General features: G+C 34.7%; 1 long non-coding RNA gene across 1 annotated transcript; it reads left to right on the forward strand.

Annotated features, from left to right (window-relative positions):
• The first annotated feature begins 16782 nt into the window (after positions 1-16782).
• LOC140001891 (uncharacterized) lies at positions 16783-20796 on the forward strand. Its single transcript, XR_011807602.1, has 2 exons — positions 16783-17781; positions 19440-20796. It is a non-coding gene; the product is annotated as an uncharacterized lncRNA (long non-coding RNA).
• Positions 20797-27454: the final 6658 nt, after the last annotated feature.

The raw sequence follows: 27454 nt of genomic DNA on the forward strand, positions 1-27454 counted from the left end.
CTAAAGTACTAATGTATGGTTACTACGGTTGCAATAAGGTTACTAAATAATGCACGTTTTTGAAATGCCCAGAACTGAGAAAGTGAGATGAATTTGAGAACAATACGTGACAATTTTCACCCAGAATTTCTGTAAAATATTAATTAAATCACTCTATGGGCCAAATATAATTCTTCTTCATAGCCATCATGTATTTTATACATCTATCAGTACTACATATAGAAAGCACAAAGAAAGTTGCAAGTTTTTTTTTACAAGACTGTTCTATTTCTTTGAAGAATATGAAAAATAAAAATATCCTCATAAATATAATTAGAATGTACAGTATATTTTAAGCACTTCACTTGAGTACCTAGAATGAAATCAGAATTCAGTCAGACTCACATGGAAACATTATTGTAGACTTATGTGAGAATTAACCTGATATCAGCCATCCATATTTACAAAAAAAAAATATATCTTTCATGATAATCAGATTACTGTACAAGGAAAAAATATGACAACTTAAAGGCCACTGTCAAGATGATAACTAGCTTTTGGGAGGTATTTTAATGAAGTACATTTAGTCTCTGAGAGAACATGTGAGTACCCCAGCATATTTTTTAAGAGATTCTTGGCATCACATTTCCTTATTTTTCTAGGTATTTTCTCTCTTTGAGTGTATAAGAAATAAAAACTACAATATTTCCAGCATTTGTAAGTAACCTTACTGTAATTCTTATTCCACTAATATCTTGAGGAATATTCAAGTGGGTATACTCGTTCATACATTCATCACTTTTTCTCCATTCGGATAAACTTAATTTTGATGTCAGAAAAAGGACTACATTCATGCTTCAGCTAAGCACATTTTTAAGTAGATATTAAAAGTGAATTTCCTAGGGAAAAGTGGAAAAAAAAACTACTGAAAGTGGAAATGTTCAAATATGAATATGCCCTTAAACTGAGGTTAATATCTATTTCAACTACACAGGTTTTATTTTGAAATGGACAGTGGATATCTCTACTGAAGGAATGATCCTGCATCTTTGCTAGTGTCTCTGTAACTCATGGTAATATTTGATGTATCTCAAGATTATTCATAGTGCCTACCACATCTGAAATATCTTACATGTATTAGTGTTTCTGTTATTGTTTTTGTTGTTGTTGTTGTTTTAATAATTGCTAGAAAGTCATCAAAAATAGATATGGTAGACTCTAGGTAAGGTTTTAGTTAGGATTAAATTCGACATAACAAGTCAAGTCCTTTTTAAAATGAAGTATTAATGTCCATCAAGGCCTGGACAATGTGCATTTATATATGATAAATGAATCAGGTTCACACAAAAGTTGAAATTTTCTTATCATAAAAACATATTTAGAATTAGAAAATATATTGAAATATATTGTAATTATTAAGTTATTCTGCCATCTAGATAGTGTTTGGTTATTTCTAAACTGTTGGAGACACTGAACTGATGCTGCATTACAATGAGAAGCACAGTCTCATACAGCCTGCCCTTTTATCCTTCAAACCCACCACATGGGAACTCACAATATCTCAAATGGAATCCGGTTTAAATATAAATTATACGGAAAGTGAGTGAAATCCGCAGGGTTTAATTCCTGAAGTTTGTATTTTTTTCCAACTGAACTCCATGCTAATTCTTTTATTTATTCCCAATTAAAACCTTGCAAGAAATATAATAACTAAGACTATGATTTTACAATACTAAACATAAACAAATTGAGGGGGGAAAAAAAACATCATATAGTGATTTTGTTCACAGACAGCACAAGTACTTTAGTATGACTGCAAAACTGATTTATCAAATGCAATTATTCACAAAATCAGTATCATTGATATGAAAATCATGGTCCAGCCTGTGACCTCAGATAAGAGTCACACAACTGCCATTGTTATCCATTAAAGTAGCTATTAGAGCAGATTCTGGCCTCTGTATCTCCAAAATGACTAGATTCATGTTACTACACTCACAGATGCATAAATCCAATCTGTGGGAAAGCAGATTCTGGTGTAATGTACCGATTTACACTTCCCAGTATAGTCCTGATATTCTATTTTATATCCTGATAAAAATCACACCTATTTGCATGAGATGACTTTAAAAAAAAAAAAAAAAGTATCACTTTTGCTTAGATTTTTATTATTATTATTCCAGATATCAGAAGATGTTATAACCCCATAATAAGTCACCTCAAAGGAAAATGTTTGATGTTTTAGTTTATACATTAATGTTTTATTTCTTTATTAACTTACAAGTTAATAAGTTAATTAAGCAATATTTGTAGAGATTTTTTTTCTTTTTTTTTTTTTTTTTCCCCCAGAAAGAACAAAACTGGGAATCATTCATGCAAAATGGTTTATTCATATCCAGATTTGAATCCCTTGCATGATTCTGCATTGTCGATGAAACAGATGATTCTTTCTGTAGGTTCCTGAATATTAAATCTAAGACAACTCTTTGGAGTGAATAAAGCAGTCCCCATATTTTTTATTAATTATAGAGAAGAAGATGAAAACAGGGAGTGGCACAGCTATCCAGACAAATTCTGTAATATTTGCAAGAGAATTCTTTAAATTCTACTATCTTTTTACCAAACAGTAATCATATTAATTTGAAGTAGTTTTTAAAATTTCAAATACTAAACACGATCAGAGAAACTGATTTGTTTTGTTTTCCCCAGAAATTTACACCATATCAGATTTAGCAGAGGTTCCAGGAAGTGTAACTTCTAAAGTGCCCTACTAGCAGAACAGTTGGAAGGACAGTATGACAGCATGAAAAAAAAAAAAAATGTATGCCAGACACAAAGACAGTAAACCTGTTGGGAGATAAAAGCTGATCAAAAGACTGCATTCCAGGAGAAAAAAAAAATAATCAGCTGAGAAAAAAATATTAAAATATCTTGAGAAAAATAAAATAATGGCATAAAGGAAGACGTCAGACCTATATTCCTTCTCACTCTATGGTTACTGAATATTGTTCTAATATTTTTAGAATGGCACTGACACAACTGTCTTCCAGAATTAACCAACATTATGGTTTTTATCTGTAATGAAAGAAATATGGAGTCTAACATACAATAAGAATGTTAGACTCAGTTAACCAAATGTTGATTAGCTCAGTGAACAATGTTTTTTTTTTTTTATAGACTTTCATATGTGATCTATCATGTTTTAGAATGAAGATACCAGAAGATCACTCGGTCATTTTTTACAGCCATATGGTTCTGTCTTCGTAAATAAAAAGTTTGTTTAGTGAGACTGTGAAATCAAATAAGAAGGAAAAAACAAACAAACAAACAAACAAACACAGCAAAATGCTTTTGGAAAGTCCATAATAAATTTTAGGAATTTCATTTAGAACATAAAAATTTCAAGGAAACGTAATCTTGAAACCACTTATTGCGGAAGTGGTGTCCCTGGGACACCCACTAACTTTGAAGTTAGACTTGCTTTGAACACAGGTTTGGACTAAATGATCTACCACTGTAGTGGTTTTACCTTGCAGGGCAGCTGAATTCCACCATAAGTGCTCTCTCACCCCCCCTCCTCAGAAGAGGAGGGGAAGAAGAAAGTATGCTGGAAAGGTAAAAAACAACTCATGGGTTGAGATAAGGATAATTTAATTAAAGAGAAGAGGAAGAGGGGAAAAGAGGGAGGGAAAAAAAAAAAATGCCATGTGGAAGCACAGCACAGAGAGAGAGGAAAGTAATTACTCTTTACTTCTTTACTTCCCACCAACATGTGATACATGACCACATCCCTGAAGCAGGGCCCCAATATATATAGCCATTGTTCAGAAGAACAGACATTTTCATTATGAGAGCCCACCACAACCCATCTCCTTCCCCTCTTTTACCTTTTATTGCTGAGTGTGACATCATATGGTATGGAATATCCCTTCGGTTGGTTTAGGTTGGCTGCCCTGGTGTAGTCCCTCCCCTGTCCACCCCCAGCCTGATGGCTCTTAGGGGGGAGGGGGCATTATACAGGGTTGACCCTGTACAACCATGCCTCTTTTCTATTTTTGACTTTTTTTTTTTTTTCCCTACAAGTATTACAGAATACAAAGAGGGAAAAAAAGCAAACTCAAATGTACAACATCTGAACCCATTCTAATCTCCAAATGTCATTTATACTATACAGGCAATTTAATAGAGTAAGATTACTTTGGCATAATATGCATGCTCAGTGATATAATGAGAGAGAGAGAGAGAGAATCACATGCTCTTTGCTATTCATAACACATCAAATATTGTTCCCCTTTACCAAACGATGACATGAACTATCCTCTTCCAAGCCATTAGTCTTGCTGATGCTGAGCATACCAAGATGATGACAGATTTAAACAGACTAGCAACACCTTACTTAAGAATCAACTGTCTTGTCTCCTAAAAGGCCTTGTAAATTTTAAACTTTTAGAATTTATGCATTCCAAATCCCTTATAGCTTTTTCTTAATTAACGTGAATCATATATATATACTATTGCCTATGTGATTAGTCCCTTAACTTAGAAGCTAAAACAAGTTAAGTATTAGCTACTTATGAAAGATCAATATTATCTTAGATAAAATTCCAAATTTCACTGAATCCCTGAAATTTATGATGACATTTACTTACTTGAGCTACATACGCATTATAAATTCCTGAAACACAAAGAACCTCATTTTCTTCCACTCAGAATATCATAGAATGATTTGGGTTGGAAGGGACCTTAAAGATCATCCAGTTCCAACCCCTCTGCCATAGGCAGGTAAGCCACCCACTAGATCAGGTTGCTTAGGGCCTCATCCAACCCGGTTTTGAACACTTCCAGGGATTGGGCATCCACAATTTATCTGGACAACCTGTTCCATTGCCTCACCACCCTCTAAGTGAAGAACTTCTTCCTAACCTCTAATATAAATCTCCCCTCTTTTACTTTAAAACTTCCCCATTTCCTGTCATTATCTGATTGAGCAAAGAGTTGCTCTCCATCTTATTTATAAGGCCCCTTATAAGACCCCCAAATCCTTCTCTGCAGGGTTGCTCTCAACGAGTTCTTCACCCAGTATGTACTCAGGCTGGGGATTTCCCCAACACAGGTAAAGCACAGAATCACAGAATCACAGAATTTCTAGGTTGGAAGAGACCTCAAGATCATCGAGTCCAACCTCTGACATAACACTAACAGTCCCCACTAAACCATATCCCTAAGATCTACATCTAAACGTCTTTTACACTTCGACTTGTTGAACCTCATTAGGTTCATGTGGGCCCCCTTCTCTTACAGAGATTAGCTCTTTAACCACAGTTCTTTGAAGTTTGGTAGTGTGTTTATCTCTTCACTTTCTCCAGTGTGTCAGTAGTCACGATTAACAAGTAATAATCAGCACCACCTAGTAGGTCAGCAATAGTAGGGACAGCATTAGGGATCTTTCTGATGTTAAAAATACAAGCCTTCAAATACCAGAGGGTAAAAAATAAGCTATACTCTCTTTGACAGAGACTTATTCAATGGGGTATTTTTTGTCTACAAACAAATATGCAGTTCCTAATGATTGCAAGCAAACCTTCACTGAAGAAAACTTCATGAGATTTAGAACTGTGGGATTTAGTATATATCTCAATCTGCCTGATGAACTACATATTCTTATATGATGTCCTTCACAATCAGCACAAAAATATAAAAGACCCTTCAAAATATATTTTATAGTGGGAAAAAAAAAAAAAAAAAAAAAAAAATGAACAGGTGGCAAAATCCTTTGTGCAATATCATCACAGATGAATAACTCATCATGTTTGGTTGTTAATGGCCACCAGATGTCCAGCTAAAGAAAAAAGACAAAAAAAAAATCTTATCAGCCCTGTTTAAATGTCATTCTGTAAACAACTTAGTTCTGTAGTTAATAACATCAATGTCGGTCTAAAACAAGCAAATACACTGAGAAAGTAGGTAGAAATCTAATATAATTTCTAACATGATTTTGACATGTGTTCAGTCTCACAGAAATTTTAATAAGGTGTAAAACAGAATCTTCCAAAGCTGTACGCAATAAACACTTATATGTATATTTGACTTGTAATCAGAAGTAAATAAGTCAATCTAGTGGATAGCGAAACATTGAAAGGGAAAGAATTTAGTTTTATCTTCTAGACTTTCCAAACACCTGAGTCATACATGCAATATTAAACTAGTATGTATTTTTATTTTATTTTTTTTAAAGGGCAATTTCTTAATTATGTACCAGACACATATTCCGAAATGATTGTTGACATTCATATAAAACAACAAGGTTTCCTGATAAAAATCAAATGAGAGTGTATGAGAGACACTATAATGTTATGACACAATATATCATTCAGCTGAAATATTTTTTTATTATTACTTTTTTATCCACACAGACAGATATCAATAGGATGAAGGGGAATGATTTTAAATTAAGACAGGGGAGATTTAGGTAAAATACTGGGAAAAAGTTTTTCACTCAGAGGATGGTGAGGCACTAGAACAGGTTGCCTAGAGAGGTTGTGGATGCCCCATCCCTGGAGGCAATCAAGGTCAGCCTAGAGGCACCTCTGGGCAGCCTGCTCTAGTGGCTGGCAACCCTGCAAAGAGCAGGAAGGTTGAAACGAGATGTTCTTTAAGGTCCTTTTCAACCCAGGTCATTCTATGATATCAAAAAAAGTAAAATTAGAGTTGAATATATGCATATAAAATAAATTTACATGCTTTGATTATGAATTTACATATTAATATTCCAACATATTCAAGTTTTCAACATATATAATTATCTAGTGATGGACAATTAAAATTGTATTTGAAAACCTATACTACAAAAACAAACAAACAAAAAACTTTTACCTATAAAGTTGCAAACTAAAAAGTTAGGACATTATAACAGAAAATTCATAGTAGGCTGAGAATACTGTTTTTTCTTTACTTTTTTTTTATTCATACTTTACTCATGTAAATCTCTGAAACCCTCTAGAGGATCTAAAACCTTCAAAATCCTGTATGTTAGCCTCCTTGCAATGTAACAGTAATATCTACTCTTAAATATAATCTAGATAAGAGGCAGCACTTGATTAGCGTACTCTGAGGAGCTCTTCTGCTTAAAGCAATTATCTGTGATTGTAACTACTGATCTGAAGCTGTGTGGACTCTACATATTTTATGTGAAAAGACAGAACTGGAGAATAGTGACACTGAAGACAAAAATTGCTTTGGTTCTCTGTTGTCAAATCTATAAAACAGAAGGTAGGTTCGTTGTTTGTTTGTTTGTTCCTGAAAAAAAAAATATATATATATATGAAAAAATGTTAATTTCACCAGATAGTCTCTGAAACTAAAGTTAATTTGAGCATGCTTTGAATGTATCACGTGCTTCAAATTTCTTTTTTTTTTTTTTTTCCATCTTTTGGATTTGGTCAGAAATTCAGAATCAGAAAGGAGCAATGTTTTTTTTTAACGTGGCACAATCTCTGGATAAATAGATTTAACAATTATCTCCATTCTTTATTCTTCTGCAGGAAAACAACTTGACTGAAACTTTCATTATTTTAATTACTCTAACAGTTTAACTACAATAGATCATTAACTTTACATGAGAGGAATAATTCAAACAATCTGGTATTTTAAATACAATTTATTCTATGAATTGATAAATACTGTTATATTCTGAAAGACTACTTCATCAGTATGAAGGACTTCTCAGTAGTACTGTTAGGTATTTGAGAATGGAACTGTAATTTGGGAGAAAACTGCATTCTACTACTTGTAATAAAGTTGTCAAAGTCATTTGATGGTGGATTTCTTCCTTGTTTCTTCCATTTGTGGTAAAGTTACAAGTCTCCCACAATTTCAAACACATTATTCTGTATTAATTTTTAGCATGATCATACCATCATATTCGTCTAGTATATAAAAGCAATGGAAATGTACAGTGCATTTTCAGGCTTTCTAAAAACCATCTGATTTTGAATTAGAATGGAAGTGATTTTCAAAAAATGCATTGCCAAAATATCAGTAGGGTATAGGTCACAATTTTACTGTAAAAGCTATACTTAATATATATACAAATAGCTAGAAAGAAAACAGTGAGAAGAGATAAAATGCAGACCTTGACTTCACAGTAAAGTCACTGAAACTGAGAAGTAATAAAGATTTTTAAGGTCTTTGTTATGCTCAGAACTATCTGTTGTATGCATGTTTATCTGACTGTTCAAACAAACTCTGCTCTTGAAGATAAATAGTTCATATAATATATATATATATAAAATAATAGTTCATATTGTTCATATAGATCATATAGTTCATATGGTGAGGGGTCTGGAGAACAAGTCTTACAAGGAGTGGCTGAGGGAGCTGGGATTTTTCAGCCTGGAGAAGAGGAAGCTCAGGGGCAACCTTATTGCTCTCTATTAAAGGAGGCTGTAGCGAGATGCGGATTGGACCATTCTCCCACGTGCCTGGTGACATGATGAGGGGGAATGGGCTAAAGTTGTGCCAGAGGAGGTTTAGGTTGGATGTTAGGAGAAATGTCTTTACTGAAAGGGTTGTCAGGCATTGGAATGGGCTGCCCAGGGAAGTGTTTAAGTCACCATCCCTGAAGGTCTTTAAAGGACATTTAGATATTGAGCTTAGTGATATGGTTTCGTGAAGGACTTGTTAGTGTTAGGTCAAAGGTTGGACTAGGTGATCTTGAAGGTCTCTTCCAACCTAGATGATTCTGTGATATTTTGTAGCGAGAAAGTGCTGAAATATCAAAATGCTATGGTAAAATGCCCTTTAATATATATTAAATGTGAATATAATAATTAAATAACTGGAAAAGAAAAGAAGCTAAATCATACTTCATCATGAACGTAAAATGGTTAAAATTCTACCTTTCCTAAGACACTTAGCTGAAATCAAGGAATTGAGCACTCGTTGTAATGGTCTCTGGACTCTTCTTTACTCTCTCTTCTTGATCTTGGTGGAGGGAAAAAAAAAAACAACAACAACAACAACAAAAAAAAACTTCTTTAAAGAGATAACTTAAAAAATACACAGTGGGTGTAAACAAACTGTCTAGATTTGTAAAATCACAATGACTGCAATGATATCTAATCTTCAGAAGCAAGATGAAGTATTAACAGCGAGAAAGAAGAAAGAGATGACAAAGGTAGCAAGGTTTTTTCTTCCCCAATCTAAGTCCAATCACGCACGTACAGAATGAAGAAAAAAAAAAAAAAGGAAACAGGCTCCCTAGAATTATATATATATATATGTATGTGTGTGTATATATGTGTATATATATATATAAACACAGCAGTATCTTTCCTTTATCCAGACAAGCATGAAATACATACAATAAAGCCATCTTTCCTCTTGCCATGGGGGATTCCCTTCAAAGAGAATCTGGACACAGCTAAAGGTACATGACCAACTGCCTAAATTATAGCAAGTTTGATGTGTCACTCTTTCTCCTCTTTCATATCTAATTAAAAATCTTTCTCTTAGGTATCTCTTCTTTGTGAAATGTAGTTTGACTTCAACACTACAAGGATTTAATTCCCTGACTTCAAAGAACTTCACATGCAGGCTTGTAGTGTAAATGTTAGTTTTATCCATATGCTAGTAATATATGTCAGCATTTGCCTTCCACTGAACTTTTAGGACTTTCACTTCCTTATCTTTTATTATACAAACATCTGTTTTTGAAATGGAACAGGAGTTGCTTTAGATCAATCTAATTGGTGACATTTTCATTAATTGTAGGCCAATTTTAAGGGACTTCAAGGGCTCCGTTTCTCAGATGCTTAATGTTACAGAGATTTCACAAAACTATGCAAATTTTAAAGACCTGTGTCTATGCCTATGTATATACTTAAATTTATATTTCACAAAAATCTGTTTCTCAAGTGCAGTTGGATAATTTGCAAATGCTTATACAAATGAAGATTTTAAAATTTCTACTGAATGGGTAGAGAAGATTGAATTTGCAAAATATATTATACATTAAAAAAATATTCATCTTAACATTTATATGTTTTACACAGATTTTCATAGTTCAGATTTTAATTGCATTTCTTTTCTGTAACGTGCCTAAGGTTTATGTTAATTACTAGAACAAGTCTTATAAATCAAGTTTATGTGAAAATACTATAAATACTAATAAATGCAAAAGCACTTTTTTATAATTAAACATAAATTAAAGTTGGAAAAGTGCATTTTATATTGTTCTGTTTTGATTTTCAGGGATTTTGCAGCATCTGTTTACTTATCAATTTCCAAAATTCTCTAAAACAGAGGATATCTCAGTATAAATTACTTGTCATGAGGATGGTACAAATTTTCATAGAACATCATACTCTTGAAAAAAAGACTTGTATTTTCTGTGAAATTGAAATTTAAACATTAGTTAAGCTATCTTCAGACTATTGTATTTAGCTGTGCATTTATGCCTCTTGGAAAGTGTAATATGTCTTGGTTTTAAGAGCATCTAAAATATATTTAGGATTAAGTATTTTCCTGAGCAATGTTTTAGTTTTAAGAAAGACTGAAAAATTCTATTTAATTATGGCTTAATTAAATTCCAATTTCTATTTTAACTCTATAATGCAAGAAAAGTGTTAGAAAAGTACTCAGAATAGGGTGAAGTTCCTTTTAAAGTGCTTAAATTATAAACTTACCATTGGGCTATACTGTGAGGCAAAAGCTAATGCTGTAATTAAGGTGAAACCTAAGATAAAATGTTTTTTAACTACAGGTCTTTAAAAAATAATTTAAAAAATATTAATAATAAAATAAAACACTATTATTAGCAACAAAAAAAAATTGAAGTTATTTCAAACATGTATTAATGGGAAAATATTTTAGCCAGCTCATTTGGTGTGCTTATTTCTCCACTGAAATCAAAACAGAGAGGACTGCATTATTCTGTCAGCTAGCCAGCTTCCTCTCCCAAAGGAAAAATTAGTAATAGATAAAAAGTAGGTAATAACACTAGATAGATGTCTGCCTACCATGGGAAGCCTTCTGAAAAGTTTAGAGGCAAAAAAGACCTCTCTTATTCCTCACATAAGGCAATGAATGTTGTGTCATACACCAAGCCCTCATTATTCACGTAGATTGATAGACTTGAGGCATGCTCTAGCTTCACTTAACCATCCTATTTTCTGGAAGAAAATCATCTAATCAAAAAAATATTTTATCCTACACTGAAATTATGTTTTTAAAGGAGATAGTTGATGAACTGTGCCATGAAACATAGTCCTAAAAGTGCTGTGAGAAAAGGGAGAGTGAGAGAAACAAAAAGAAGTAGCAAACTATATGGAGCTGAAGATATACTTGTGTTGTCATCAGAACTCTTAATTTCGCCATCCTTGTCAGGAAATGGCTACCAATATAGATAATGCCTTTGTCTGTGAATGTTTGTAAACTTAACAGAGCTTAATGATCAGAAGTATTTTTCCAGTATTTAAAGACAAGTCTATATAAATAAAGTTCTATAGGAGCTTAAGCTCAAATGAGTTTTTAAACTCATTTAAAGCATTTCAAGTGTAAGCATTGAAGAAATGACAACAGAAGAAGGCATTACATTTTCATTGTGTATCTAACATAGTTGTTTTGATATCCTTAGGGTTAACATCTGGCTACAAAATTCAAGTCAACAAAAAAGTATAAAAAGATTTAGGCTGATGTAAGATGAAATGGCTCTTGGTCCCATTGATGTGGCTTCATCAGCACTGAGTTACAATATGAGCCAGGCCAGATATAGGTGAAGTACAACTTCCTGGTACTTTAGGTAACTTTAGGAAAATCTGTTTCTAGCAACTCATCTAAGTATTTAATAAAACAGAAAGAAATTGAAAGCATCAGGAAGAATTGTAAGTGTAAGGAAGACCTTCAGATGTCAAATATGACAGGAATACCTTAGATGAATGTTATTATTTTTATTTTCATTTTGTTTGGTAAAAACAAGGATATCTCTACTCCAAAATTAAGGTGAAATTCATAATTTAGTTTCTGATGTTGAGTGTAAGTAATGTAATTTCTAAGTAAAATTATGCACCTCAGAGTGGGATTTAACAAGCTTTAGAACTAGACATTAGAAAATACTGGAAAAAAACGAAGGATATTGCAATTCTACCTTCTTTTAGGAAGAAGATGAGAGGGCTTCAAGCATGCTATTAGGATTCATAAAAACCTAGTCATTGTTGCCTAAAATTACATTTTCAATTGAAGATGATGGGATTATACCCATCCTGATTGAAATTAGGTAATAGTTCAATGCCTCAAAAGTACTTCACTGACCAGTGTTATTTTCAGTCTGAAGGCACTCAAACCCATATCATCATCTGCTGATGACTGTCCTAGATCATTTGTTAAAGATGCACCCCTCCCTCTGTAAAAATTATGCTATACTGAAGGAAAACAAACAAACAAACAAACAAACAAACAAAAAGATTATTGTAGGAGAGGAGTAAAAGGGTTGTCAGTCTCCTGTTCGTGACTAGACTCCTCACTCACAGGTTTGAGAGCTAGGTTTGGATAGGATATGTCCACATTATTGTCCAGTGTGCTACCAGGGTTATGACTGTGAAGTGAAACTCTGCTCTCTGTCTTACCACGCAGTGGTTCACATTCCGGAGCTGTCTCTGATACACAGACTGGATTCCTTTTGCTTTCCTCTACAAATCTGCTCCTACTCTGCTGCACTACTTGCTAATGAAGATGTATCAAAATGCTGTTCAAAAGTCAGATTAAATATTTATTTGGAGAATAGGTTTAATTCCAGCCTGTTAGGGAGGAAATTCCCTTAGAGGTGGAAGGTGTGTGTTTGAACTCTTCTGTGTGATGCAGTGCTTACTCTGAATTCCTTTGCAGTCTTATGCACTCTCAACTTATTTATGAAGGAAGAACAGCACTTCTTCAAAAGAAAGCAGTGGTGGATACAGTGTTTCAATGGAATTTAATTTTGTCAGTTTGTCCTGTACTCCTCCCACCATGACAGACATAGCACTGCCACCCTAGGCCACATCAAAGATCCACATAGACAAACACCAACAGAATATTATATGAAATGCCTTGGGGAAGGTATAATTATAGGACAGAAGAATACTAGGTCTTCACTCACTTTAAACTATTTCATACCTTTGATTGTTCTCACTGCCCTTCCCTGGACCCCTTGAAGATGATATAATATTTTTGAGGGAAAAAAAAAAAGGAAGAAAAAAAAGAAAAAAAAAGCAACAGAGTGTAACAGATGTTGGTGCACCATGTTTTAAATAAAACCTTAAGTGTATTTTAATTGAGCTTCTATTTTAGAAAGAGAATTTAAAATACCATGTCTGCTTCTGATACTACATTGGGCATGTAGTTCATTTAAGATTTTCACATGCTGTTTATTAGGACTCCAAGATCTCTTTACTGAATGATAAAGCTAAGCTACGTCACTGCACAGATAAAGTTAGAGGTTGGGGTGGGGCCTCTCTATAAATCATTTCACATTCACTTATATTGAGTTTCTTCTGCCATTTTGTCCTCAGGTCACTCTGGAAATTCTTTTGATGTTTATCACAGTTGGGTTTTTTGTTTGTTTGATTGTTTTATTTTTTTGAACACTTTCCATTGTCAGGACACTTTTTCACCTTACTTCCCATACTTTCCATTTTCCAAATCATAACTGAATATGCCAAAAAGCACAGTGAAAAGCCCTATAGGGAAACATGAACATTTATTCTTATTTCTTATTTGTAAGGCTTTTATGCTTTATCCATTTAAGGACCTTTTATTTAATTCCTAGAAGCTTAAGTTCATAAATGTTAGTAGCTTTCTGTAAGGTAACATTTAATTTTTATTGTCTTCCTTAAGATGAAGACAATTTTATCTTTATACATAGAAGAAGTTGGGGGATTGAAATACATTCAGGGCTAGCTCTAGATGTAATCAAAGGTAAGGGACTGTGTTTGTCAGCAGACTCAACCCATTCTTACAGCAAAAAAATGAAAGTTAAGCTGGTGGCTGCTGAAGGAGTAAGAGCAGAAGCCGTTTTGCAGTAGGAGCAAGTAGGGTTGTCTTTCAGTGGCAATATTCCTCAGTCCAGGGATATAAATGAAATCTTGACACTACTGCCCAGAGTTTTCTTTTGGAAAAAAAAAAATAATATATATATATATAATATAATATATTTTTAATATATATATTAGTTATTTATTTATTTTAAATGTGGCTAAGCCCTGAGGCCTAATTCTTAAGGTAGAAAAATTCAATTTTATTGACCTTTCATGCTTTTTAGCATGAAAGCATGCATTACTTTCATGCTACTCCTATATCTATAGGAGAAAAAAAAATATATATATATATATATGAATTAATTTTGGACATTTATCTGGTCTAAACACCTTATATAAGCCTTTTTAAAAAGACTAGCAGTAACTCTTGGCTTACCTAGACGTCTTAATATTATCACACTAAACTCCACTTTCTAGCTGTGCCACTGAAATTGCATTTCCCTTGACCAGATACCTCCTTAAGCAAGACTACGCATATGAAAATAAAAGGCTCAAGAAATGCCAGAACCCTTGCAAAGTTCAGTCTAGTTCAACTATTGGCTAATGGTTTAGATCTTAACATCTTTTTAAACCAAAAATGATTTTTCAGTCCTCTATGCAGATTGGGCTTGTTTTATTTCAGAGAGAAATACAGAGTTTATTTTGACATATAATCTCCTAAAGCATCCAGATTCATCTGTAGTTCCATTAGTATCCAACTCTCCTGTCAAACAGTCTGTATCATTAGCAGCCACAGCATCTGCTACCAAACCACATAGAGAGCGCTACAGATTTAATGAACAGGTGTTTATTTAATACTGAATTTATTTTAAAGGTGTTCTATTATCAAGTGATATGCTTCCAGGAACACCAAGATGCTTCAGAAGTAAAAATATCAGGCACTTAATGAGAATTCTGTCTTTAATAGACGGAAAAAAAAAAAAAAAAAAAAAAAAAAAAAAAACAGGTCAAATTCTCCCCTTGGCAACACTGGTTAAAAAAGTTTTCCTATCAAATTTATAAAAACAAGACATAAAAGTTACAGCTAATAATAATAATAACACTTCATCACTTCATTGCACACTGTCTCAATATAACTCAAGCACTAAGAATGCCAGTGGAAAATCTGAACTCTTTCAAGGGTTCAGAAGAACTATAGAAAGACAAGACTATTATTAGCCTCTGTTTACCCATACTTTATGATTGACAGAAGAGAATATGCAAGACCATTAACTCAGCTTTATAATCAGATGAAACTTTCAGGCTAAACAACTTCAAAATAAAAAGAGAAAATGAACAGATTGTCCACATTAAATTTCGAGGCAGGTAGCCTCACCAGAATTCCATGTGCTATATCACCCTTTATAAACAAGAGTTTGTTTTACACCTCTCTTAGCCTTGTCAAATAATAACATTCATCTCATGTAAAAAAAAATAATAAAATAATAAAATAAAATGTATGTTTGCCATCAGGATGATCTAAAACTGCTTCTGTTTAGCACAGTAGTTGATACCCATGTCTACAGGAATGACATACATAAGTGGAATATTATTTCTTCTTTCCAGTATATTGGAGAGCACAAATCTGTAGAATTAACATGTGAAACTTCTACCTTACATGAATCTGTGAAAAAAGCTGTAATCGAGTGATGCACAAAGATCCTGAATTAAAGATAGGAAGAACAACCTTACTCACTTACATTTCCTCTGATGTTTAAAAGAGAATGGCCATGCTATTTTCTGGCAAAACGGCAGATTGATAGGTAAGTACATTGATGACTGCAAGATAAAAGGTTATTTCACATGGTAGTATCTCATGGAATTCTTTATTTTATTATTTTATTTTTAAAAGGGATACAAAGGTCTTTAGTTAAATATAACAATACTAGGTTTCCATTTGAAAATTTCCTGTTGCATCCAGAGTTTGTCACAGATAAATTTACTCATTACTGATGTATTCAAGACAGCATTTATAACAGAATGGGGGTGACGAGGAGGGCAGAGATGGTAGTATTTTAAGGGTCCTGGTTTTTGTATTTTTTTTTGTAACGATATTTAATCCTCAGACTTTCTTTTCTTCACATCTGCTTCCTTATATGTTTTCTCAATGCCAGCCCAGAATATAACCAGTAACTAACTTTCTTGCAACAGGAATGTTGTTTATAACTTATAAAGTAGTAACACAGAAAGATATGGGGAGAAAGAGACGAGAAGAAGAACATTGAAAAGAGAATGATATCCCCCAATAAAAAATCATTCTTCTTAAGCTAATGAAAAAAAAAAATAAAAAATAATAAATAAAAATAAATAAATAAATAAATGTGTCCATTAAATAATGGTGATCCTTGTACCCTATTTCTTGAAATTTTGAAATAAAATATAGTAAAGAGCTAATTTAAAGTATTAATTGTAAATGGGGGCTTGAAGCAAAGGAGAACATAAGAGAGACAATCTCAGAACTCACTGATGAAAGGAGCAGAAGGGAACTGACAGCTGGGATTGAGACGGAACTACCAAAGCCATATCAGCACAGCCAACTCTGAAATGAAACTCTGTCAACTTCACTTCATCTCCTCCACTGTCAGCACTGTGCTCTGTCCACCCTACAATAGCCCCCTTTTCTCTCCTCTCTTCTGATTTCTGCCAGAGTTTATACCTCAGGGAATAATGGCACATTATTTTTCACTTTGTGGGTAATCACGTCTCTTTAAATTGACATCAGGTGACAGCTCAGGACCTTCATGCCAAAAAGCTCTTACTGACTTGGTGGAAAGTAAGGCTTAAAAACCACTGTGTAATCTTTTTTTTTTTTTTTTTTCAGCAGATTCTTTATGAGAGCAGCCTCAAAGAAGACCGTGTTTTCACCCACTTCCATTGTTTTCTGTGTGGAAGCATGTTACTCTGGCTTAATTTGTTTTACTAGCACACAGTGCACTAGGGCTTTAACAAAAGCTGTTGCAAGTAATTATTTCACAAGTCAGCAGCCATGACATCAGTGCCATTTTTCTGTGGGTTTTTGTTTGCTTGTTTGTTTTCCCTAGAATATATGCATAATTCATGTTGGACATATTGTTCAATATGTCCAATCAGAGAAGGGGAAGAGGAAAAAAAAAAAAATCATATCATTACTTTTAAACAGTACTTTCAGGGTTATTATTCCTTCTCAGAAGAAGGGAAAGACAGGAAATTGAAATATGACCACTGAGGAAATACAAAATGAGATTCTTTAGGTGCAGGTAGCTAATGAATGTGCAGAGGGGAATGGTGTTCTGCTGGCTAGAGAGTGTCATTCACCATGCAATGCCCCTGCCCGAGGCAATTCATTTAATACAAGGAACTGGCCACAGCAGCAAAAGTTCAGCCAAGATCTGCATTAAAACCAAGTAACTAAGCATGGGCAAAATTATTACTCTCTCCAGGCAGACATTGGAACCTCCTCTCCAATCTGTATTGCATGTCCTTTTTCCATCCAATGTCACTAGCTGGTATTTTACATATTCAGATCGTTCTAGTCAACCCCAAAATAGGTAATTAAGGTGAAATTTCTGCCTTTATTTTTAAATCATGGAGGTTCCTTTTGACAAAGCAAAAGGGGGAGAAAGAAGGAGGAAAGCAAGAAGCAAGACAAGTGACTAAGAACAGGTTCAGCAATTACTCTATCCCTTTTAAAAGGCTCACGACGAGATGTATCTGTCCCATTTCCAGCTAAGGAGCATTTGAGGAGTCTGAGAAGATGCAAGGATTGAGAATGAAGGTAATTTATTTCTTTATTTTTTAAAATACCATCATTACTGCAGATAAGAGGGAGAGGAACTGGTGATAGGGCTGAGAAAGGAAAGAAGGAAGGAATTGAAGGGACATAGCTGGTATGGATTAAGGGGAAGAAATCTGCTGATAGACAAGAGAATTAAGAATAAGAAACAGGGAAAGAAAGGAGGGCCAGAGGAAATAAGTTACATGCTGAAAGGTGAGAAAGGAGTAGCAAAATAGATGGATGCATGCCTTTGCTGGAGAGAGATTTGTTAAGCACCTGTTGGCTGTGACCTTGTTCTGTAAGAGACAATAGGCTAGGTCTGAGTGGTCTGTAGCAACACACACCAAAAAAAAAAAAAAAAAAAAAAAAATGGTGATTTTTGAAGCTTAGTGTTTCCAGTAAGTACACTGGATTTTTGTTTTGTTCTGTTTTTGTATGGGGACAGGAAAAAACAAGTGCAAAAATTAACTATGTTGTTCTCGTGGATTATTAGCACCTTTTGTGACCTCCGTTCTTTTTGCCCTATCTTCTTTTTATTTTGAGGCAGTCAGTATCATGGCCAAAACAGTACCAATTTGGGGAATTTTTCTTAATTTAAATTACTGACAGTTAAAAAGACATTTTTAACTGACTGATTCAGGTATTGAGGGAAAAAATAATCCAACAACGACACAAATAAATAAAGAATCATTTAGGAAAACACCTTTTGTGCCCCTTCCCCAGACTAATTTCAGTCCATCACCCCTCCCCCACCTTGGGGGTGTCCCTTCCCACAGTATGTCTCCAGCCATGTCCCCAGCAACAGCCCCTCTGTGTCCCCTCCGCTTTCTTCACCCGTCTTCTCACAAGTCCCCTCCCTGCAGTGGCTTTGGCTCTTAAATGTTTCAGGGACAAGGCACCAGGGAGTCCCAGTGGGCCACAGGGCTCTTCCCATTGGCATCAGAGCCATTTGGGGTTGTTTGTGACTGTCACAGGCATCTCATGGCGTCCTCCCATGAGGGTTACCCTGCAGCTCCCTGCCCAGACCCTGCCAGCAGTTGGCTGCACAAGAACTAGCACAGATCAGCCAACAAAATAAAGAGGCTCAGCCAAGAATAGCTGGATATCCTTTAGCAAGGATAGCCTTTGTTAGTGTTAAGCAGCATTCATATGTAACACACCTGATCTCCAGAGATGTGTGTAACCAAAAGCATGTATTCATAAGGAATAAAAGCAAAGGAGAATGATTTATTGCGCCCACCCCAATAGCAATCATTGCAAAAAATGCCATCAAGAAGTCTTTTAGATTCCTATGTAATCTGCTGTTAATTACAGGCCTAAAATTACCAGTGAGAAGAGTCACTAGTTGAAACACTAAATAAAGACTAAAATTGCAGGGTTTGTTGCATAAACAGTAAATACGTATCATTTCATTCTAAGCCCATCTCTGTCCTTTGTTTAATCTGTCAATTAACTAAAGTAATTATGATTGGTTTAATCACCTGCCTTTCCACTACAACTGGCATGAATTCTTCCACTCTGTCCTCCTTAGTAAACATTTTTTTCCTAGTATGCTTGAAAAGATTTCCATTTGCTTACATGTATCTGTCTTGACAGTGAAGATGGGAATTAGTTTTACCATTGTCTTTAAACAGAATGCTTTATTTTTGTCCATGTAGGTCGATCTCAGAGGTATTCCTTCAAAGAATTATGACACCACCATTACTCTCTGCTTGGCACAAGCATGCTCAGAAATGATTTAGATCCCCCTCCTCAACGCCTAATTGCCAGACTTTTAAAACCAGTTACTGAAGTAATGAGAAATTAAAGGTTTATCTGAGAAATGCTTATGAAAGAAATGTCCAAACTACGGACACTAATTTTTACAATCACTAAACAATTGAAGAGAAGAAGCAAATAGAATGCCCATGAGGGCCTTTCCTTTGAGAAGAAATAACAAGTTGTTTTTGATGGTATACAGGAGCATGAAAGTGATTAAAAGAACAAAATGCTCTTTCAAAATGATACAATACCTTCAAACAAGCCTTGACCATAGGACTACATGATAGCTAATGCAAGTAGAAGTTCAGATCCTTTACACTCCAAATTTCCCCTGAAATGTTGCATTTCACTGAATTAATGTAACTTCTCTCTCCTTTCCTTCTTAACTTGTTCCATAGAGAAATATGCTTATAACAAGAAGGGGCAGAGGCAAAAGGAAAGGGAAAAATGTGCTCCACAAAAGACACTTCAGAGGAAATATTTTAAAATCAAACCATTTATGCTATGCAGTGTAGTTCATTGTAACTGTAGTTCAGTGTGTATGATTGTTTTCTGATCCTGGAAGATAAAAGACATCTGAATAGCATCACAAACACAGAAAGAAAAAAAAATAAATAACAAGAAACTAACCTACTGCTGCCTGGGAGCATTACTAAGGTTTGGAATAAATAAATTTCTTTGCACAAAATGTTGCTGAGTTTTCTTAGCAACAGACATCTGATCCAAGAGGAAAGGAATTATACTGAAGCCAGAGTAAAAGGGGGTGAAGGAGTAAGAATATTAGAACTGAGTATAACTTCAGTGATTTGTCTCATGCTTTGATTGTCTGGAACAACTTACCCCATACTAGGTTTACTTTGAGCTACTTAGGAAGGAAATATCATTGTGCTACCTTTCGATCCTTAAAGGGACAAGGTATGTTTTTAAGTTAAGATGCAGCATAGAACTTAAACTCCTGCTTGCCAAGCTATTGCTGTTTAATCAGTTTATTTACACTAATACACTATGTACTGAGCATGAAATAAACTGCTAAAGTACATAAGCTGTTGGGTGCCCAGACAGACATTCTCTAGATATAAACAACATAAAATATATCTTTGGATATAGAACCATATTAGTATGCTATTTTGGTACAAAGCTTCTAATATGAGTAGTCTTTTCAATATCAGAGTTATTCTTTGATGCACTGTTTTGAACAAGTTACAAGAGGTTGACAGAGTTAAAAATAAAAATAAAAAATAATAATAATAACAAAATGCTTTAAAAGTTCTGTGATGTCCTGCTGACAAACTGTACAGGCTATCCTTATTTGCTAAATTACAAAGTTGTTTGCTAAATGACCAGAGGATGGAATTAGCTATAATTTTGCTTTAAAACCTGACATGACACTGTTGCCCTTTAATTGTCTTGACACAAATTATGGATGTTTTAATTACAAATTTCTTAACAGCTGTCCTTTTGCTTGGCTTACCTACACCACAGATTAATAGCACAAATGTATACCCTATCTGCTGAGAGACATTCAAGTTAACTAGAATATCTTACTAGAACATCTGTAGCCACCCAGCATTGAAATTCCTCACAGCCCCCATTGATTTCCTTGTTCTTACTGTTTGCTCTAACCCTCCAATTATCCATTAATGATCACTCTGACAGCTTTAAAACGAGCCCAAGTTCTGTAGATTCATATGTTTGTTCACATATGTCACCTTGTTTATAATAATATCTCCTTCTGCTTGAGTTAAAATCTTCCCTTTCTATTTAGAATGCGATTAAAACACTTTTCTTTTAGTGTTTACAAGCAAGATAAACAAGGATGCAAAACAGAGGAGTTGCTCTTGAATATATATTCTCCTTTTTTTCTTTTTTCTTTTTTTTTTTTTCCCATAAGGTACATACGTTCTGGGCCAGCTAGTTGTTACGCAAACAGAGAAACTGAGAACAAATACAAAATGTCATACACATGCACAATCACTCCCAGTTTTAATAATAGCTGCCTTTTGTCCCCACCCATTGCCCATGGCTTTTTTTTAATGTATAACATTGACAGTCCATCTTAAGTTATCCTGAGGAAGAAGGATACTTACTATGCTTTTTATTTGGCATAGTAAGTCTTGCAAAATGAAGGTGGAAAGAGTGTTTGAAAGTTTTTCAGTGTCTGCAGTATGATTTTAAGAGCCTTTCTGTTTTCAGCGACAACAACAACAGTCTAGGTTCTGATTCCTATTCTTTATGACAGTAGGAAAAATCATCAAAGTGTGGTATATATATGAAATTTCAACAGTTCTTAAAAAAATAAAATTAAAATAACAGCATACAAAGGAATATTATATTCCTGATCTGCCCATTGAAGTGCCTTCAGTCCACTATTCTGACAAAGTTAATCTATTACTAGGAATGAGAACTAGAGAACTTCTTTAAAAATTGTTATTTTTCACTCAAGATTTCAGTGCAAGCACATTTAATGGTAGGAAGAATTCTTATATTCATACTTGTGTTAAAAGTTTGAAAAAAAAAATAAAAAACAATCAGCTATTTTTTTTTGATTTCTTTCTTAACTTGAGAATCAGGAAACACATTTCTTAGATTTTCTGATATCAAACCAGCTCCTTAGAAGTGTTTAAAATGAGGCAGTCAATGCTCTGGAGCTCCAGATGGGCTCGTGAAAATTTAAGCCCTAAATTTTTCTATGATATTACATGTTACTACACTTCAGCACTATTTTTTTCCTGCTATATTTATATTTATATTTCAAAAAGCTGCAATGCTATCTGTTATCATGGTATTTGAATATCCCTTAGGCCTATGTATTGACAGAAATACTGATGTTCCAAGAACTCATGAAACAGACTTTTCTCATTTTTTTAAAGTTTTTAAAAATATTAAAAACTTTTAAAAACTATTACAAATTTAAAATTTAAAAATATTAAAAATTTTAAAAACTCAGTTTTTAAAATATTAGCATAATATTTTATGTTAATTCCACTTAGCATAGTGTTTGTTGTGTAGCTTGGAAAATATTCTAAGGGTGTATTTTTATATAGCTCATTTTTAAGTCTTTTTTATTCAGTCCAGACAGAATGTTTTGTTTCCCAAACTGTGTTCTTCTGATTTGTTCTATAATCTACATAAATAGAATAACAAATTTTCTTTAATTTTATTCTCTGCATGCCTCCTCAGAGGTATTCTGTATTTTATTTAACACAATTGTTCAGAGAGAAACAACAGTACTTTATATATAACTCCCACGGAGTCTTACTATAAAAATAAAAATAATAAAAATAAAAATAAAATCACATAAACCTCTTCCTCAAGTGAATCACTACTAACATATGCAAAATATTTTCCTTATCTGTTTGTGTTTTATATTTTCAAAGGCTTCTACCTACCTATTTTTCATGTGGTGGCTTCTGTTGAAGCTTGATTTCTGCAAAAAACATCACAGTTAAAACAAACACACATACCTTCACAAAATGCAGTAACTGTCAAAAGTTTTTTGTCATTAAAAAGGACCATCCAGATGCCAAAGCAATGGAACTTAGTTTACCAGAGGTAACATCTGGTATTTTGGCAAACCCAGCTGGCAGAATGTTTTACATCTGCTTCTCCTGCTGTTCTTCTTTCTGCCATGCTCTCCTTTTTTTTAATTTTTAATTTTTTCTGTGACACAGCTTCATTCTTAGAAAACTAGTTACTGTCCTTTAGCTATTCTGTTCTATTCAATGTTTCATTACAATTTAATAAATACTTGAAATAAAATAATAATTTAAGAAAAAAAAAAAAAAAAGTTGTGTTTCTGTGCCTCCACGCTATAGGGATTAGTAAAATCATCTGTGAATCATGTATGTACATATATCAGATTCTGAACACAGAATCCTGTTGATTTTTTAAAAAAACAGAAGTCATATGTGTGTTGTAATTCACACACCCTGTCACAGTAACTTTATAACTGAGAAACACAAATTCTAAAATGGCAAGGAAGAAAGTCTATAAACATCTAAGTTTTCATACACCTGTAATAATTATTATTAATAATAATTAATAAAAATAATATATCTTTTCAAGAATATGCTCATTTATAGCTAAGATTAAATGTTCTAAACCAATGGGTCTGGCATTTTAGAGTGAAAGTATTACATACATATTACTTCTGAGCTCTGGCCTTGCCACTCAACATGAAAAGAGAAAAACAATGGGTCCAGAGTTCAAATCCAAAACTTCATAATCAAGTTCCTTCTCTCAAGGAAGTAACGGCTAAGACAGATCCCAGAGATGGAACAAACCTGTATGTAGTTTAAATGATTCTGTATCTACTTCAACAACCAAACTGCTAAACGCTGAGATCTGCAAGCATCTTTGACATTAATCAGAAAGTCACAGTTGTTTGCCTCTGCATAATGGTGTGGCATTATTGGCCTATCATTGATTTATCAAAAGTCGTTGCATGATGTTTAAATACATAACCTTACTACTTAACTGGTATTGTCAAGTGCTCTATCATCTGTGCCATTATATGTATGTATCTACTGCCACCTACTTGTGCTAACACTAGGAAAGTTCTATTTCTATCTGAAAAGCTGTAAAGAGAATATGAATTGCATGTCTTTTCTAAACATTTTATTTAAATTTCATCTCTACTCTCTTAAAAACAAACAAACAAACAAAATATCTTAAGAGAGACCATAGAACCAACAGAGACAGCAATAAAAGATATGCCAGAGATCCTCCAAAACTGTAAAAGAGGGCAACGATATTTTTTCTAATTCTTGGCAGGCAGAAAGTACCTGCATCTGATCATATTGTTATGCAAAGATAAATTTATCTATCCTGACTTATCATAAGCCTACAATGGTACAACTCATCTACTTTTCAGTCTTTCAGCAAAATCATCACTATAGATAGGAAAGGTAAGAAAGCTATACATACAAGCAAAAGGTGCCTTCAAATAGGAATGAGAAAAAAAAAAAAAAAAAACAGCTTTGCAGAACCTTAGATATGCAGCATATGAAATGAGTAGGCGATTGTGATTCTCATCCTCTCTTAAAACAGAAGGCTTAAAGAACAGAGTGTGCTCTTATGGCAAGGGCAACAATGTGACAAGTGAAAAGATGAAGTAAAATTCAGGAGAGAATTTGTCACAGAAATGAGGAAAGCAAGTGAGAAAGTTCTCCATCCTTGAGAGACGTTATTGCCATGATAGTAACATGACTTGGATTCACTACAGTTGTCCAACAGTTGTCCAATATGTGCTGATTCACTTTAGCTCATGAAGTCCTTGACAAGACCCTGATAAACTAGATCACACTAATGGCAGAAGCACTTGAGAAATACTGTCTGAATTATGTGCTCAGATACACAAACATGATGTGGTCATTTGCCAAGGCCAATGCCAGCATGATATGTTTGTTCAATATGTTTGCAGCATAGACTTTTGATCACCTTCAGAATTTTGACTTTTCAGTAAATAGGTGAGCTCTAGGTCCTGAAAAGTTGAGTGGCTTTGAGAGTTTTGCAGTCATTGTGCAAAGATGACTACTCTACTGAGATTTCTGCTAACATCTTTCTTGTAAATAGCTGACACAAAATGTGCAATTTCAAAACACAGCAAGAACACCAACTACAGTAAATAAAATGGCTTGTTCTGCACGAGTCTTTTTTTCAGTGTTTTCCCATTTCAGTAGGGAATACATTCAATAACTGTGTTAAAGAAGAAGAAAAAAAAAAAAAATTAAAAAAAAAAAAAAAAAAACATGAACAAGAAAGCATAATAGGTCCTAAGAAGACTGAGGCTGGCTGCAAACGTTTCTATGTTCTTATGAGATTCTACAGTCTTTAGGTCATTAGATAGATGCTCTATTTGAAATAATATTCCTATATTACTCAACATATCATTATAACATTGGTTGTAATTTGCTTCCCAATGTACATGTAATGCTAGTATGAAAGGCTGGACTCCTAGCAACTGTTATTGGACAGATTTTCACATAATACCATGTTATCACACAGAATATTTGTATGTGTAGGTTAAAGTTACCATCTGACTTTTTCTCAAAAGACTCTGATGAGGCAAGGGAAGAAAACCTCTAGGCCACACCTGAAGTAAATTGACAGGGAACATCAGTGACAAAGTCAGGAGAACATTATCAACCTCCTCTACTAGCAAGTAGAGCACCACTGGCAAGAATTACTAACCAGGCACTGTATGAGGCCTCCTTCAAGGGCAAAGCAGCCAACATGAACCTGAAACAGAGCTCTCACTCACAGGAGAAATCCACTATCCGAAGGAGGGTATGGTCCCTATGTGGAGCTGAATAGCTGCCAGGCCTTCTCTCCACAAGCTTTAGGCAATCAGCAGTTCAGCTGCCCTGGATGAAGAGAAACAAGCACTACTTTTCTGGGAGGTAGGTACCAAGAGCAAGACCAGAGTGCCTCAGATACATCTGAACACAAGTGTGTGTGGTAACAATCATTTCATCTTGGGATAGATGGGATTTGGCTAATGCATCATAGGCTAGGCCTTCTCACACATGACATTCACACACACACTGAAAAAAAAAAAAAAGAAGAAAAAAAAAAAAAGAAAAAAAAAGTAGGGATTGGCCATGTTCCTGTGTTCCTGAGACCTAAATCACATCTCAGAGGTCCTGTAGGTTTCCAGTTTCCCAATCTAATAAATTTGAAGTTGTTGAAGGTCACTTACTTTGGTGAGTGATATAGAGTACCAGGTACCAGGGACCAGAAAGGGTGAGTGGCTTTGCAAGGGAAGGTGAGTCAGGACCTCAGGATAACAGCATAGCCAGCAGGGCTAGGACCTCACTCACAAGAGGCACCAGATGAGGCTTCCCATAGCTCGATCTTGCATATTGGGTGTTTTCACAGCAGTATCTGATTCAAGGTTACACCTACAACATCCAACCCCTACAATTCTGTAATTCTGTGTGATTCTGTGATCTCTGAGCAGAGCATGAGCATAGCAAGGAAACCTCCTTTGAGTGGTTTTAGAGCCTGTTGATGTCCCAAAGCTGCTGACAGCTCCAATAATACTACAGAGTTACAAGAAAATTTGGGGTTGAGGGCGTGGAGGTCACAACATATGAGCTGCACAGACAAGGTAAGATGAGCTAATTCTTTTGAGAGCTTTGGTGTCACAAGTAGGCCTCCATGTCACCTGCCAGGTGATACTCTCTCTAGGGTGGACACTGTTAGGGTATGTAGGATGTTGCAGTTTAGACACAAAAGCATTTTTTCAGAATGGGCTGTAAGTGACAGATAGATTTTGGAACCACACAGTGGTATAGTAGCCCAGTTGGGGCAGTTAATTGCACAAAGATACAAGATGAAGTAGTTGCCTTATTCTACTCTTTCTGAAAACAACAACAAAATCAAACCAAACAAGCAAACAAAAAAAGTTATGCCTCCATGCAGTTTAAAAAGCTCATCTGAAAACTGAAATATGAAGTCGTAGAAGTTTCTTCAGATTATGTATATTCCTGGAGGGTATTTCTGTACTTTTTCAACACAGAAGCCCTGCAGAGGACTTGGGGGTTTTGGTGAATGAAAAGCTTGACACAAGCCAGCAGTTCACACTCACTGCCCAGAAAGCCAACTGCATCCTAGGCTACATCAACAGAGGAATGGCCAGCAGATGGAGGGATGGGATTGTTCCCCTCTACACTGCCCTTGTAAGTCCTCACTTGGAGTGCTGCGTCCAGGTCTGGGAAGCACAAGGAGGATGTTGATCTGTTAGAGCAGGTCCAGAGGAGGGCCACAAAGATGATCAGAGAGCTGGAGCACCTCTCGTATCAAGACAGGCTGAGAAAGCTGGGACAGTTCAGCCTAAAGAAGAAAAGGCTCTTTGTCTTGCAGACATCACATTTGTGGACCCCAAATGCAGGTTCTGTTGTGTGGTAAT

The sequence above is a fragment of the Anas platyrhynchos genome, chromosome 2 (assembly GCF_047663525.1).
Source record: "Anas platyrhynchos isolate ZD024472 breed Pekin duck chromosome 2, IASCAAS_PekinDuck_T2T, whole genome shotgun sequence".
In the NCBI taxonomy this organism is placed as follows: Eukaryota; Metazoa; Chordata; class Aves; order Anseriformes; family Anatidae; genus Anas; species Anas platyrhynchos.